The 12,817-nt window shown below is 39.8% G+C and overlaps 1 pseudogene; it reads left to right on the forward strand.

Moving 5' to 3' along the window:
- The first annotated feature begins 4,848 nt into the window (after positions 1-4,848).
- Positions 4,849-5,790, forward strand: LOC142853054 (large ribosomal subunit protein uL10-like; annotated as a pseudogene).
- The last annotated feature ends 7,027 nt before the right edge of the window (positions 5,791-12,817 follow it).

Consider the following 12,817-nt stretch of genomic DNA (forward strand, 5'->3'; position numbering starts at 1 on the left):
TATGTGGTTCCTAACTTGGAATGAATAGACAGAACCAAGGACAGCTTTCTGATTGTGTCCTTTGATGTGGGGCTCCCCTCTATGTGTTACTTTTCTTGGTTAATGAATAAAGAAACTGCCTTGGCCTGATAGGGCAGAGCTTAGGTAGGCAGGGAAGACAGAAATGAATTCTGGGAAGAAGAAGAGAGATGCCATGGATCCACTGGAGACAGACACTGGGAATTTTACTTGGTAAGCCACCACCACATGGCAATACACAGATAAATAGAAATGGGTTAAATTAAGATGTAAGAATTAGCCAATAAGAAACCAGAGCTAATGGGCCAAGCAGTGATTTAATTAATACAGTTTCTGTGTGATCATTTTGGGGCTAAGTTAGCCGGGCAGCAAGGAAAGCTTCCAACTACACAGAAAGAAAAGAGTCCATGAAAAGGCAGAAGAAACAGAGACCCAGTCATTCATTGACTCAGGATTCCCATTAAAACACTATACTGGAAGCCATAATACATATGCAGAGGACCTGGTGTAAGCCCTGTGCTTCGGTCTCTGCAAGTTCATATGTGCTTTGCTCATGCTGCTTTGGATGCCCTTGTTCTCCTGGTGTCTCTTATACTCTATCCACCCCCTCTTTTGTTCTCTGAAGCTCAGGGTTCTCTGAGCCCTGAGGGGGGAATTTGATGGAGACATCCCACTTAGGCTGAGAGTTCTGAGGTCTCTCACTCTGCAAGCTCTCTGGCTGTGGGTCTCGGTATTTGTTCCTCTCTGCTGCAGGAGGAAGCTTTGAGAGACCACATTTTTAATTGTTATCATGAAATGGAGAGAACAGGCTGAAAGTAGGTCAACTCTATGAACACTCACAGGCCATTTCCAGCGACTTACCTCCTCTAAGAAGGCTGAACGTCTATACAGTCTCCACAAACAGCACCACCCACTAGGGACCAAGTGTTCAAATGCTTTGGGAGCATGCTCATTCTAAGCCCACACAGTGTAAGCTACCCATCCACACTAAAACCGTTTTTGCTGCTTGCTGTTTTGGGTCTTGGAATTGAACCTTGGCCCAATGCATATTAAACAGGTGTTTGACCCCTGAATTATATCAAGCTCCATTTTATATACTTAAGAGCTTATCTAAACCAACAAGCTCAAACAATTTAATTTTGTATATTTCAAAGGACAACTTTCCTGTGCAGTGTACTACATTTTGACAACTGAAATACTATCACATTGACTTATTAGATTTTGCAACTGAAATTAATATTTTCTATACAAAGTCTCAAGCAATATTACTTTCACGACAGTATTAATGATTATTACATTTCTAAATGCACTTGAGGGAATGGGAGGAGAGGAGGGAGTGGGAACTTGGATTGGTATTTTTTAAAAATCTAAAAGAAAAAAAGAATTTATTTCCACCATTTTTGTTGTATGTAGTGTATATTTGTGGGTATGTGTAAATGAATGCAGGTATCTATGAAAGCCAGAAGTGTTGGATCTCTAAGAGTTGAAGTAATAGGCGGTTGTGAACTACCAGATGTGAGTCCTGGGACCCAACTCAGGTCCTCTGGATGAGCAAAAAAGTGCTTTTTAACCCCTGAGTCACTTCTCCAGATCCCTCAAATATACTTACCAAAACCCCCAGGAATTCACTCATTCATTTATTCAGCATACACTAATGATGGTGTACTACAAAATAACATTTTCTAGGTGTTACAGAAGCTATGGTGCGGTAGCTTACTAAATGCTTACTCTCTTGGAATATAGTTTGTGTGTGTTGCTGTTATTGCTGTTGTTTAGAGAGTTGAACAGCAAACAAGAAGTTAAAATAGTAAGAGTCACGAAGAGAAAACAATGGAACTAACAATCAGACAGGAAGTGGTCAGGTTAAAATCTAGATTAAGTAGCCATGAGGACATAAGAGGAGGGCACATGTAAATTGATTCCTTAATGACCAAACAAATCAACAAAGCAAATGAACAAAGGTGATGATAAGGTACCATCCAATAAACCTAATGGAGGTGAAAATGTGGTAGTCAGAGGTCAAGATTGTGGTAGCTTGGACAGATGTGGTAGCTACAGAAGCGGATATGTTCAGGCTATATTTTTGAAAATTTCAAAATAGTTAAATTTCTTAAAAATATGAAATTAGAGCAATTTGTCTATATAGACATACACACATGGAGAGAGAGATACCCATTGTGTATACACACATATAATGGGAGGAACTATTTGGAATGTTGTGTTATTGATAGTGCAATCTGATGCAAGGGATGGAGAAAGTTAGTTATGGAAAAGGAAGGCTTTTGGAAGGAGTAGTTATGAAGTTTGGGTTTTAAGCATCCATTAAAGTACCATCTGTCAAAAACTTGGTGACCATGTTAGTGCTATTGAAATGCAGAAACCTTGAAAGTAGGGGTCTAATAGGAGGCCTTCAGGTCATTGGGGTCTGCTTTTGAAAAAGTTGTTACCCAATTCTTCTTGTTATCTGGAATTCTAACCACATGGATAAAGATTTGGCTCTGATATTTGTTTCTCCTATGATGTACTGCCAATTTCTCAAACAAGCAGGATTAATTGAAAGTAGATGGAAACCTTAGAAAACTTCAGTCAAGAATAAACCATTTCTCTTTATAAGTTGATTTGTCTTACATCGTTGTCATAGGGCAAGAAAACTGACTAGTACAGTAGAGACCATCACTGAATTTTTGTAACGAAATATTTACTACACTTCAGCAGAGATCTCAAGTAGGCAGGCAAGCTTTGAGACTGAACGTCGGAGCTCCATATTTAAATATGGAAAACAAATGAAATCATATAAAATAAGACATTCAAAATTTCCATTTTAAAATTAGCATTCATTATAATCTCTTGGTTTTTCTTTTATGTGTGGGAAGAACTGTAAATGGATCCTCAACATTGTGTTTTGAAAGTGGAACTGTACACAGAAAGCGATGTATGTAAAGTGGTCCTTTCCAAACATGTGTATTGTAAGGATAGAGACTTCATGTTGAGGTGCTTTACATGACTGTGGGAAAAGGAACCTTCTCCTCATGCGCAAGTTCCTCTTGTTTGTTTGTTGTGTGTTTATTTTTGATTTTTGGGACAGGGTCTCCCTAGGTAACCTGGCCTCAAACCTGCCATCCTCTTGCCTTAACCTCTGGAATTCACTGTGTAGACCAAGCTGGCCTTGAACTCACAGAGATCCACCTAACTCCGCCTCCAAGTGTTGGGATTAAAAGTGTACCACCCTTTACAATTCATTCTGATTTCTACTTCAGAGTTGAATTGCAGTCCGAAAAACTTGTAGAGAATAACAGCAAATGCTCACCTCAGCATATCGCCCAAGGCTCAAAAATTCTATTAGCAAGTTTATCATTTGGGGGGGATTTATTTGTTTTATTTTTTATTTTTTGGGTTTCTCTGGATAGCCCTGGCTGTCCTGGAACTTGCTATGTATACCAGTCTGGTCTCGAACTCAAAGATCCACCTGTTTCTGCTTTCCAAGTAATGTGATTAAAGGTGTTTGCCACCACTGCCTGGCAAGGCAAGCTTATTCCTGAGAGGTTTTCAAGAAGATTATCACAGATAGAAAAGTTCACTCTGAATTATAATAAGCACAAGTACTTATAAATAGGTTTATAAATACCAAATAGATTTATATAGACATAAAATCACATTTTGTATATAAAATGACCTCTTTTTATTTTCATAGAAGAATGACATCAGAGGCTGGCATCCAATGGCTAATGACGGCATACTAAGTACATAGATGACAACATGTTTTTGTAGTAATAAGAGCGGCGGGGCTGCGTCCCCAACACCCCAGCCGCCTGCCCGGCTAGCTTATGCCCCGAAATAATTACACAGACACTGTATTCTTTTAATCACTGCTTGGCTCATTTCTACCTGGCCTCTTCTAGGCTAACTCTCGCACCTGGACTAACCCATTTCTTATCATCTGTATAGCACCGGTCTTACCAGAAAGATTCTAGGTCAAAGCTTCATCGCGTGTGTCTGCCCGGGAGCGGGGCATGGCGTCTCTCTCTGAGGCGTCTGCTCCCGAGAGGAGAGATGTCGAATCTGACCTCACTTCCTCTTCCTCCCAGTGTTCTGTTCTGTTTACTCCTCCCACCTATCTCCTAACCAATGAAATGGGCCAAGGCAGTTCCTTTATTAGCCAATGACCTTCCTCCATCATGTTTTAGTCAGTGTCTTCAGTCTTAAATATATGTACAGCTTTGGGTGACACTACATGCTAAAGTACATATCTTAAAAATCTGAAGATTATGAGGTGTACGTTATGTAACTTTTGTTTTTCATAATAATCCAAAAAATATTTCCATATTAAAAGTTTTGGATATGGAAATAGGGTCTCATCTTTAAAATAAAGTATTATAATTTGAACACAGTTTTAAAGATTCTCTATGCCATTATGTCATGAATGTAGGTAGAGATGCCCAAATATATTTCAGATCCAGTGACTCTTCCAGTGGTGTATGCATGTACTGTTTCTTTTCCGGTGCTTCAAGGTTGTTTGCTGTGTTCTGTTTCAATATAGCAAAAAGTTCTTACTGGGAAGGTCCACTAAAGAGCCATAAAAGGCGTATCTACTTTAGCAGACATCTTGGTTCTTCCCCTTGCTTTACTCATCCCAATCACTCTTCAACCGTCCAACGGCAAGCTTTGAAGCTGTGTGGTCTTCTATCAGTAGAACGGTTTTTTACAAATTCATGGTTTTCTTTTCTGTGTTTAATGTAGGTGACTGCTAATTGATTTTAGGCTGTTTTAGCATTAAAACATCCTAATAACCCCCTTTCTCACCTGGTATCTCAGTAGGGTGATAATGTCTTTAATCCCTGTGTGGCAATCCTTAATGTACCACTGTGATGCCCATGGAAGACAGGGCAACATGGAAGTCCATCTACTTCCTTAAGATCATCCAACTTCTGATGATTAGCCGAAATGCTTCTTCCCAGGAGCAGACAATGTAGGCTCCAAGCAGGTGCAGCAGATCCACATATCCCTGTGAGGGAAGGCTGTGGTACTGATAGGCAAGAACAAGTCATCTGGAAAACATCCCAGCTTGGGATAAACTGTTACATCATATTCAGGGAAATGTGGACTTTGTGTTCACCGAAGAGGACCTCACTGAGATTAGAGACATGCTGCTGGCCAATAAGGTGTTGGCTGCAGCCCGTGCTGTTGCCATCACCCTGGGTTAAGTCATTGTGTCAGCCCAGAACATAGATCTGGGGCCAGAGTAGACTTCTTTCTTCCAGGCTTTAGGTGTCATCATTAAAATCTCCAGAGGTGCCATTAAAATTCTGAGTGATGCACTGCTGATCAAAATTGGAGACAAAGTAGGAGCCAGTGAAGCCACACTGCTGAACAGGCTAAACATCTCTCCTTCTCCACTGGGTTGATCATCCATCAGGTATTTGACAATGGCAGCATTAGCAACCCAGAAGAGCTTGACATTGCAGAGTAGACTGGGCATTCTTGCTTCCTAGAGGATGTCCTAAATGTTACTGATGTTTGTGAGCAGATTGGTTACCTGACTGTTATCTGGATTACACACTTCTGCAGATTGGTTTCCTGACTGTTGTCTTGATGCCACACTCTATTACCAATGGGTCTAAGTGGGTCCTGGCTTTTCCTGTAAAGACTGAGTACAGCTTCCCACTTTCTGGAAAGGGCAAGGTCTTGGCTAATCCTTCTGCTTTTGTAGCTGCTTCCCCTGTGGCTGCTACCACCACCGTTGCCTCTGCAGCCCCAGACAAGGTCTCTGACTAATCCACTCAAAGCAACCAGCTCAGTCAGCTTAATTTTAGAAACATGGAAATAAAAGTTTGTTTCTATTAAAAAAAATCTAATGACATAATAATTCCCTTGTCAATGTTTCAGATTCTATGGAAAGCATTCATGTTATTACTAGACATGTGTGCAACATTTAATGCCTATGATTTAACTGCTACTTATTTACACTGTGCATTTCAAATGAGTTGTGACATTTTCCTTTCCATCATCTTATTAATAATGTTTCAAATGTATTATGGAAAAATAGTTGTCTTTAATCATAAGACAACAGACAGTTTCAACTATTGTTGCACAAATGAAAATTCAAAATGAGATTAAGATGTAGTTGGATAAATAGTTAAAATTTGTTCATTTAATGCAGTTTAACGTTGCAGTTACTGGAGAGACAAAAAGATACAACCCTACTCTTGATAGTCACTGGCGACAACAGAGCAAAATGGGCATGTAAAAGATAGGAAGACCAACTACAACATGAGCTATGTGTACACAGAGGGCTGGAGTGGTTTAGGCTCTGCCTTACAGACTTTTTTCAAACAGAAAACATTATATTTTTCATTCCTTCAATTAAAGGGCTTTATAAGCAATAATTCACAAAATTTTTATTTAGTATGGTGGTATACATTTATAATATCAGCACCTGAGAAGCTAAGGCAAGAAGATATTGAGTTCACCATTAATTTGAGCTACACAGTGAAATCTTATTTCAGGAAAAAAAAATCTATCAATTTTATGATCTACCAGGATTCTTTCCTGGTAGAGCCATTAGTGAATAATTACAAAAAAAAGTTGGATGTGTTTTCAACATAGCCCTATCTTTGGGCTAGAAGCCTCAAACTCTTTGTAACTGTTGTATTGCGTTGTTCTCTAACTAATATGATCTCTCCATATGACTAAATTTAGTTCAGCACTCTTAAGAGTCAACCCATAGCTGTGAAGATTGAATTTGAAAGTTTCTCATGTAGGCCCTGTGAATTCCCCTGCTTTGGCTTCTGTATAAGATGAAAACCTTTCACTGTGGAGGTCTTCCATATGACATTTTTTTATTAGAGAGCAAAAAAAACCTCACTAAAAAATAAGGGGAAATAAAGTTTCTGAGGATGATGAAATAAGGAAGGGTATGAGAAACACTAAAGATATGTTCTCTCTCTCTTTCCTCCTTCCTTGTTTTGATGTGTGGTGTGCACATGTATGCATGTATTTATGTGGGTACAGGTATGAACTCCAGGGATTCTCTTGTCTGTCTCCATACACTGACTGGGGTTACAGGTGTATGCCATTAAGTCCAGCGTTTCACATGGGGGATGGGGATTTGAACCAAGGTCCTTATGCTTGTATACCTAGCATTTCACCAACAAAGCCATCTCTCTAGTCTCTGATTTATCCATTTTTTTAAAAACATGAAGTTAATCCTGGTTATTGATATACTAAAGACCAGAATTTGATTATGGTAAACTTGGCTGAGATCTTATCTTTCACTTCTTTTTTCTCAACTTCCAAATTTATGATACATTTAATTGTTCTTGTCAAACTCACAGTAACCTCCCAAAGACAATCCCATATCCTTACTTGATCATTTGTCAATATTTGCCATCAGTACAACAATCATACCTGATACACATCATCATGTCATCCCGTGACACATGATTTTAGATTTACTTGCATATATTTTGTCATTCTTGCTCAGTATCCCTTTAAGATCATTTTTTATAATTTATATGCTTCAGTATCTTGCATCAGATGTTCCCTTTTTCCTTACTTTATATCAGTAGTTTCTCAATTTTTTAATTCCCCAAGAGTCACTGAGAATATAAAATTTGTGCACTAACTCCAAGAATATGCCCTTGGGTGCAGACCACAAAGTTTCCACATATTTAAGCTAATTCACAAGATAAGACGTTTTCCCTTGTTCTATACAATGTTATAATCTTCTCGACATACCACCAATATGCTAATTCACAAATTTGTACTTTTAGCTAAGATCTGTTTGACCCATTTGCCGTACTCATATCCAACTGCCTACTGGGTTTTTCTCATGTCTCTCTGATGTATAAAATTCAGTGTTCAAATGTTAACTCATCTTCTCCTAAACCTGGGCCTGCTTCTTTGCTCTTTTTCATACCATATTAGCTGAGCACCATCTAATTAGAGCAGAACCTTTCCTTTCATCTCCCTCACCTAATCAGTCCGAGTGGCTGAGTCTGTCTTCAGGATGTCTTTTTTTAATATCTCAATTTTTTCCATTCTAGTGATTGTCAACTTTTCCCAAGTTAATATTACTCTTTCTCCCTCTCTTTCTCTTTTCTCCTCTTCCCTCCTTCCTTTTCTCCCTCTTTCTCTCCTTTCCTTCTCTTCTTCCTGCAGCTATGAACTTATTTTTCCTGACACTAGGCTGTTTTTTGTAATTATCACATATTTATTTACTTGTGTGTGTGTGTGTGTTTACGGGTGAGGGTATACCTTAGTGCTTCTCAGTTGAGAGGACACCTTACTGGTGTCCTGTATTCTCTCATTCCACCACATGGATCCTGAGGGTCAAATCCAGGTTATAAAGCTTGGCAGCAGGTACCTCTACCCATTGAGCCTTGAGCCTTCAGTTTTTAATCTAAGTAAAGGATGTGCATTGTAAGCAACTTTCAAAGTTCTAGAATTGACAGAGACATATGTGGCCTGGATAGTTATTCAAATTTCTTCTGTGATGTTGGGGCATCCATCTTCATACAGGCCCATAGTATCTGGCAGACATTTACATGAAGCAAGAAATTTGAAAGGTGGTTTTGTCTATATTGACAGTTTATAGTCACTTTCTCCATGTCCTGCAGAATGTCTGGCAGTCTCTTCTGTGAAGCAGGAACCAGGAAGGACCATTCCATCTTTTGGAAAGTCACTTTTCTGTGGGTACTGCATGTCCAGTTCACATACCATACCATCAAGCAGTCCAGTCAAGAACAGTTCCTTGCCCAAATGGCTAACCAACTCAATAAGGAGCCCTTCAATGCCCATCACTGAAGTAGATTGGTGCTGCCAGGAACAGATGTGTCTCATTGTCATGAAAAGTCGTAAGTTCTTAATTCATTTTAAACAACATATTCTGTAGTTTTTTTTTTTTGGTTTGGTTGTTTTTTTTTTTTTTGTTTTTTTTTTTTGTTTTTTTTTTGTTTTGTTTTTCAAGACAGGGTTTCTCTGTGGTTTTGGAGCCTGTCCTGGAACTAGCTCTTGTAGACCAGGCTGGTCTCGAACTCACAGAGATCCGCCTACCTCTGCCTCCCAAGTGCTGGGATTAAAGGCGTGTGCCACCACCGCCCGGCCTGAGATCCTTTTCTGACAGGGAACATTTTAAAATGGAAAGCGGTGTTGATGCTGCAGCCCTGATGAGGGGTTCACCTCTCTTGGCCTTTCAATATGGAAGAGGTATGTTTACCCCAGCTCTGGAACTACTGGGTGGGAGCCATGCTCATCATCTCAACTCTGGGAAGCACTATGAAGCACATAAACCCTTCTAGTCTGAGTAAAAACTAAGTCTGCCATGCAGCATGCTGATCAGCCTGGAATTGTCTCCGTGTAGGGCAGCAGGAATCCGTCATGCTCTCCTACTGTACACACATAGCAGAACTGATCCTGCTGCTTGCCCAAGCGGGACGTGCTGAGCTTCAGACATCCTCACAGCTATGTTCCTCCTGACTCCGGTCCCTAAGTGGGTGGCAGGCCACACGGGATAGTCACAGACAGTTGGGTGGCAGATACTATCGGCCTGTAGGCTGAAGATGAATGCCCCAATGTTACAGAAGAAATTTGGGTGACTGTCCAGGCAACAAAATGTCTCTGTCAATTCTAGAACTTTGGAAGTTCCTTACCATGCACTTCCTGTTTACTTAAGTAATATTACTTCCCTTCTCAGGTGTTTGAAGATTTAAAGATAGATAGTTATAGCTATAGTTGCCCTTAATCATGATAAAGGATAAATTAGATATAAAACTTTAGACTCACAAAGATAAGATAGATGATAGAATATTTTCCTTAATTTGCTAAATATAAATGAACTAAATATTGTAACTATAATTCTTTCTTGATAACTATTTTGTATATATAATTTTAATATGTTAAAGTTAAAACCTTCCTTTTTAATTAGATAGAAAAAGGGAAAATGATGTGTGAAGTCCTTCTGTATATGTATTGCTTTCATTGGCTAATGGATAAAGGAGAATAAAGCCAGGTAGGAAATCCAAACAAAGACATATAGAGAGAGCAGGCAGAGTCAGGGAGACACCTTGTAGCTGTTGAAGGAGAGAGATGTCAGAACCAGTAGGTCACAACCTCATGGTGATATACAGACTAATAGAAATGGGTCTTCCTGTGTAGAATTTCACATGTGACTATCACCAAAAATCAGAGTGGTACAAAAAGAGAGAAAACACATGTTCCTGAGGTTTAACCCTAAGGAGACCATTTTGTGTGTTGCTGGAAGGTTACCTTGGGAGCACTGACTTTGTACCTGCATACATAGATGGGCATGTAGTCATAGTTCTCAAACTGTCTATGGTGATCTCTGAAAAGTCACATTAAAGGCCTTTTTTGTTCAGAAACTATTCAATCTGTGGCTTTCCACTACTTGTAGCAAAAGTTTCATTTTTTAACAAAAAGCATTCAAATAATACGTCCTTGGAGGGAAAGGGGGAAAGGAAAGAAATCCTACATCCCAGTGAGGAAGTCAGAAATCATGAAAAAGGAAGGGGACGAAACTGCTGGGAAAGAGTCAGCATCATGAGCAAAACTGTCTTTTTCTAAAGACTTTAACTTACCTTTCTTGGAGAAGTCATAGAAGACTGAGGGGAAAAGCCTCTCTTTCTGCTTCCCAGTGATTTCAAATTCTTTGGTTGGAGTTATCTGACATTTTAGTAGATACATATGGGTCCTGGATTTTCCACTATGGCCAGGATCCTGCTTGTCCAAAAAGCAAGGACAGATGATAAAATTACGGGTCAGAATACATAGAAAGTTCTTGATGGACATCTGCCCCTATTTCTAAATGAGAAAAAAAATATATTGGTCCAAGAAAATCCACAAAGCCTATTTTTTTTAAGTGCAAAAGGAGTTGCAATCTCAATCCTGGGTATCATTCTCTGAGTACAGGCTCCACTGAAATTTGCAAAAGCTTCTCTGGTATACATACAGAGGCCCATCTGCTTCCAGAAGACTAACCCAGCCAGTTGCAGGACCTCCATGGGTCCTTTGGCACTGGACTCACAATCACAGCAATCTCAAATGCAGGCTGGACGTTGTTTCTGAATGAGGTCACACACAGCTGTAGAGCTACTGACAGTAATGAAAGCATGCCATTGTGTCACTGTAAACTCTTGCCTTTCCACTCGCACGTCACCGACTCACAGCTCAAATCAAGCCTTCTGCATCTCCCACCTTTACTGTGTATCCTCTAAAGGGTATCCCAATGATCTTTTAAAAAGGCGAATGTCATAACCACCTGTCAATGCATTTCCATTAAATTCAGAGTAAAGCCAATAACCTTTAATAGCGCCTATATGAAGCTATAAAATGTGGACATTGCCCATTGTGACAGTTTAAGTAAGAAATGTGTCCCCCCAAACCGGGCGGTGGTGGCGCACGCCTTTAATCCCAGCACTCGGGAGGAAGAGGCAGGCGGATCTCTGTGAGTTCGAGACCAGCCTGGTCTACAAGAGCTAGTTCCAGGACAGGCTCCAAAAAAACCACAGAGAAACCCTGTCTCGAGAAAAAAAAGAAAGAAATGTGTCCCCGTAGTCTCAGGTTTGAGCACTTGGTCCCTACTTGGTATGTCTGTTTGGGAAAGTTTAGGAGGTACAGTTTGGTACCATCTTAGTACCATCTTGACAGAGGCTCTGTGGCTACATTGCTGCTGGCATGGAGGGGACAGAGCCCGAGGAAGCCACACCAATCAAATCAGTACAACATTTCAAGTCTTTTAGGCGTCGTAGAGTGTACCCACTGGGAGATGTGTGATACAGCAAATTTGTGGTAAGGGCGTAGAAAACCACTCAGCAATAAGTAACTCAAAGGAGCACTGTTGACTTCTGGACCCAGCATCCTTATGTCTTAGAAACGTCTACCTATTGAATTGGACATGTCAGAAGTGATAAAAGTGGTTCACTGAACTTCAGAAAGCTTTCTACTTAGCTATTTTGTTTATATAAAAACTGAAAAAAAACCTACACACATAGAGAGAAAATTAGAACGGAAATAATCACTCATTTTCCTGCTGAAAGCAAAGAATTGTTTTGGAAAAGAAACAACAAATCAAACCTTAAATGACTCATCCTGACTTTAGTTTTCTAACCAGACAGATTTAATTCTCACAGGTTTGTTCCATTGTCATAAAATTATCAGACAAATCTGTATAGATGCTGTATAGATGCAACACAGGGTTTGCATCAAGAACTTGCCTGACTTTCAAATTGTTTCCGTTTCCTTCTTGCTGCTGCCTAAATGCTAGAACCTTTGGGGAAGCTGAACAGGAGCGTGATGACTTTCTCAGTACCATTAGAATTTAGAGACTCAGCTGAGTTTACTTGGCCACTAGTTTTGCATTTGCTCCTAATTAGTGCGAAATTTTGAACTTAAGTCCTCATGTCCTGTTAACTTTCATGACAAGCAGCTGTCAATTAGACAGTTTTGAAACATGTTACCCTGAAAGTGTAAGGACACAAGGTCAACACATATGTTCCCTTGGGATGAATGCTGCCCAGAAGACACCAAGCATGTCAATTGTGGTAAATCCATCCTTATTACCATAAAGCAACACTTCATCCAAAGAAACTGTCTAAATAAACTAAATTGCCATTGAAAATCTATTAGCAATGCCACATGTGCTCTCTAAAATGGAGTTTTGCCCTTATTTAGCTTTGACTCTGGCTCTGGGCACCTCACACTTCTCGGAGGGTTCCATACAGACTTGTGTTGGAGTGCACGCTACCTTAAATATTATCAGTGAGCTCTTGCCAACATGTCTATTATT

Source organism: Microtus pennsylvanicus, chromosome 6 (assembly GCF_037038515.1).
Source record: "Microtus pennsylvanicus isolate mMicPen1 chromosome 6, mMicPen1.hap1, whole genome shotgun sequence".
Taxonomy (NCBI): Eukaryota; Metazoa; Chordata; class Mammalia; order Rodentia; family Cricetidae; genus Microtus; species Microtus pennsylvanicus.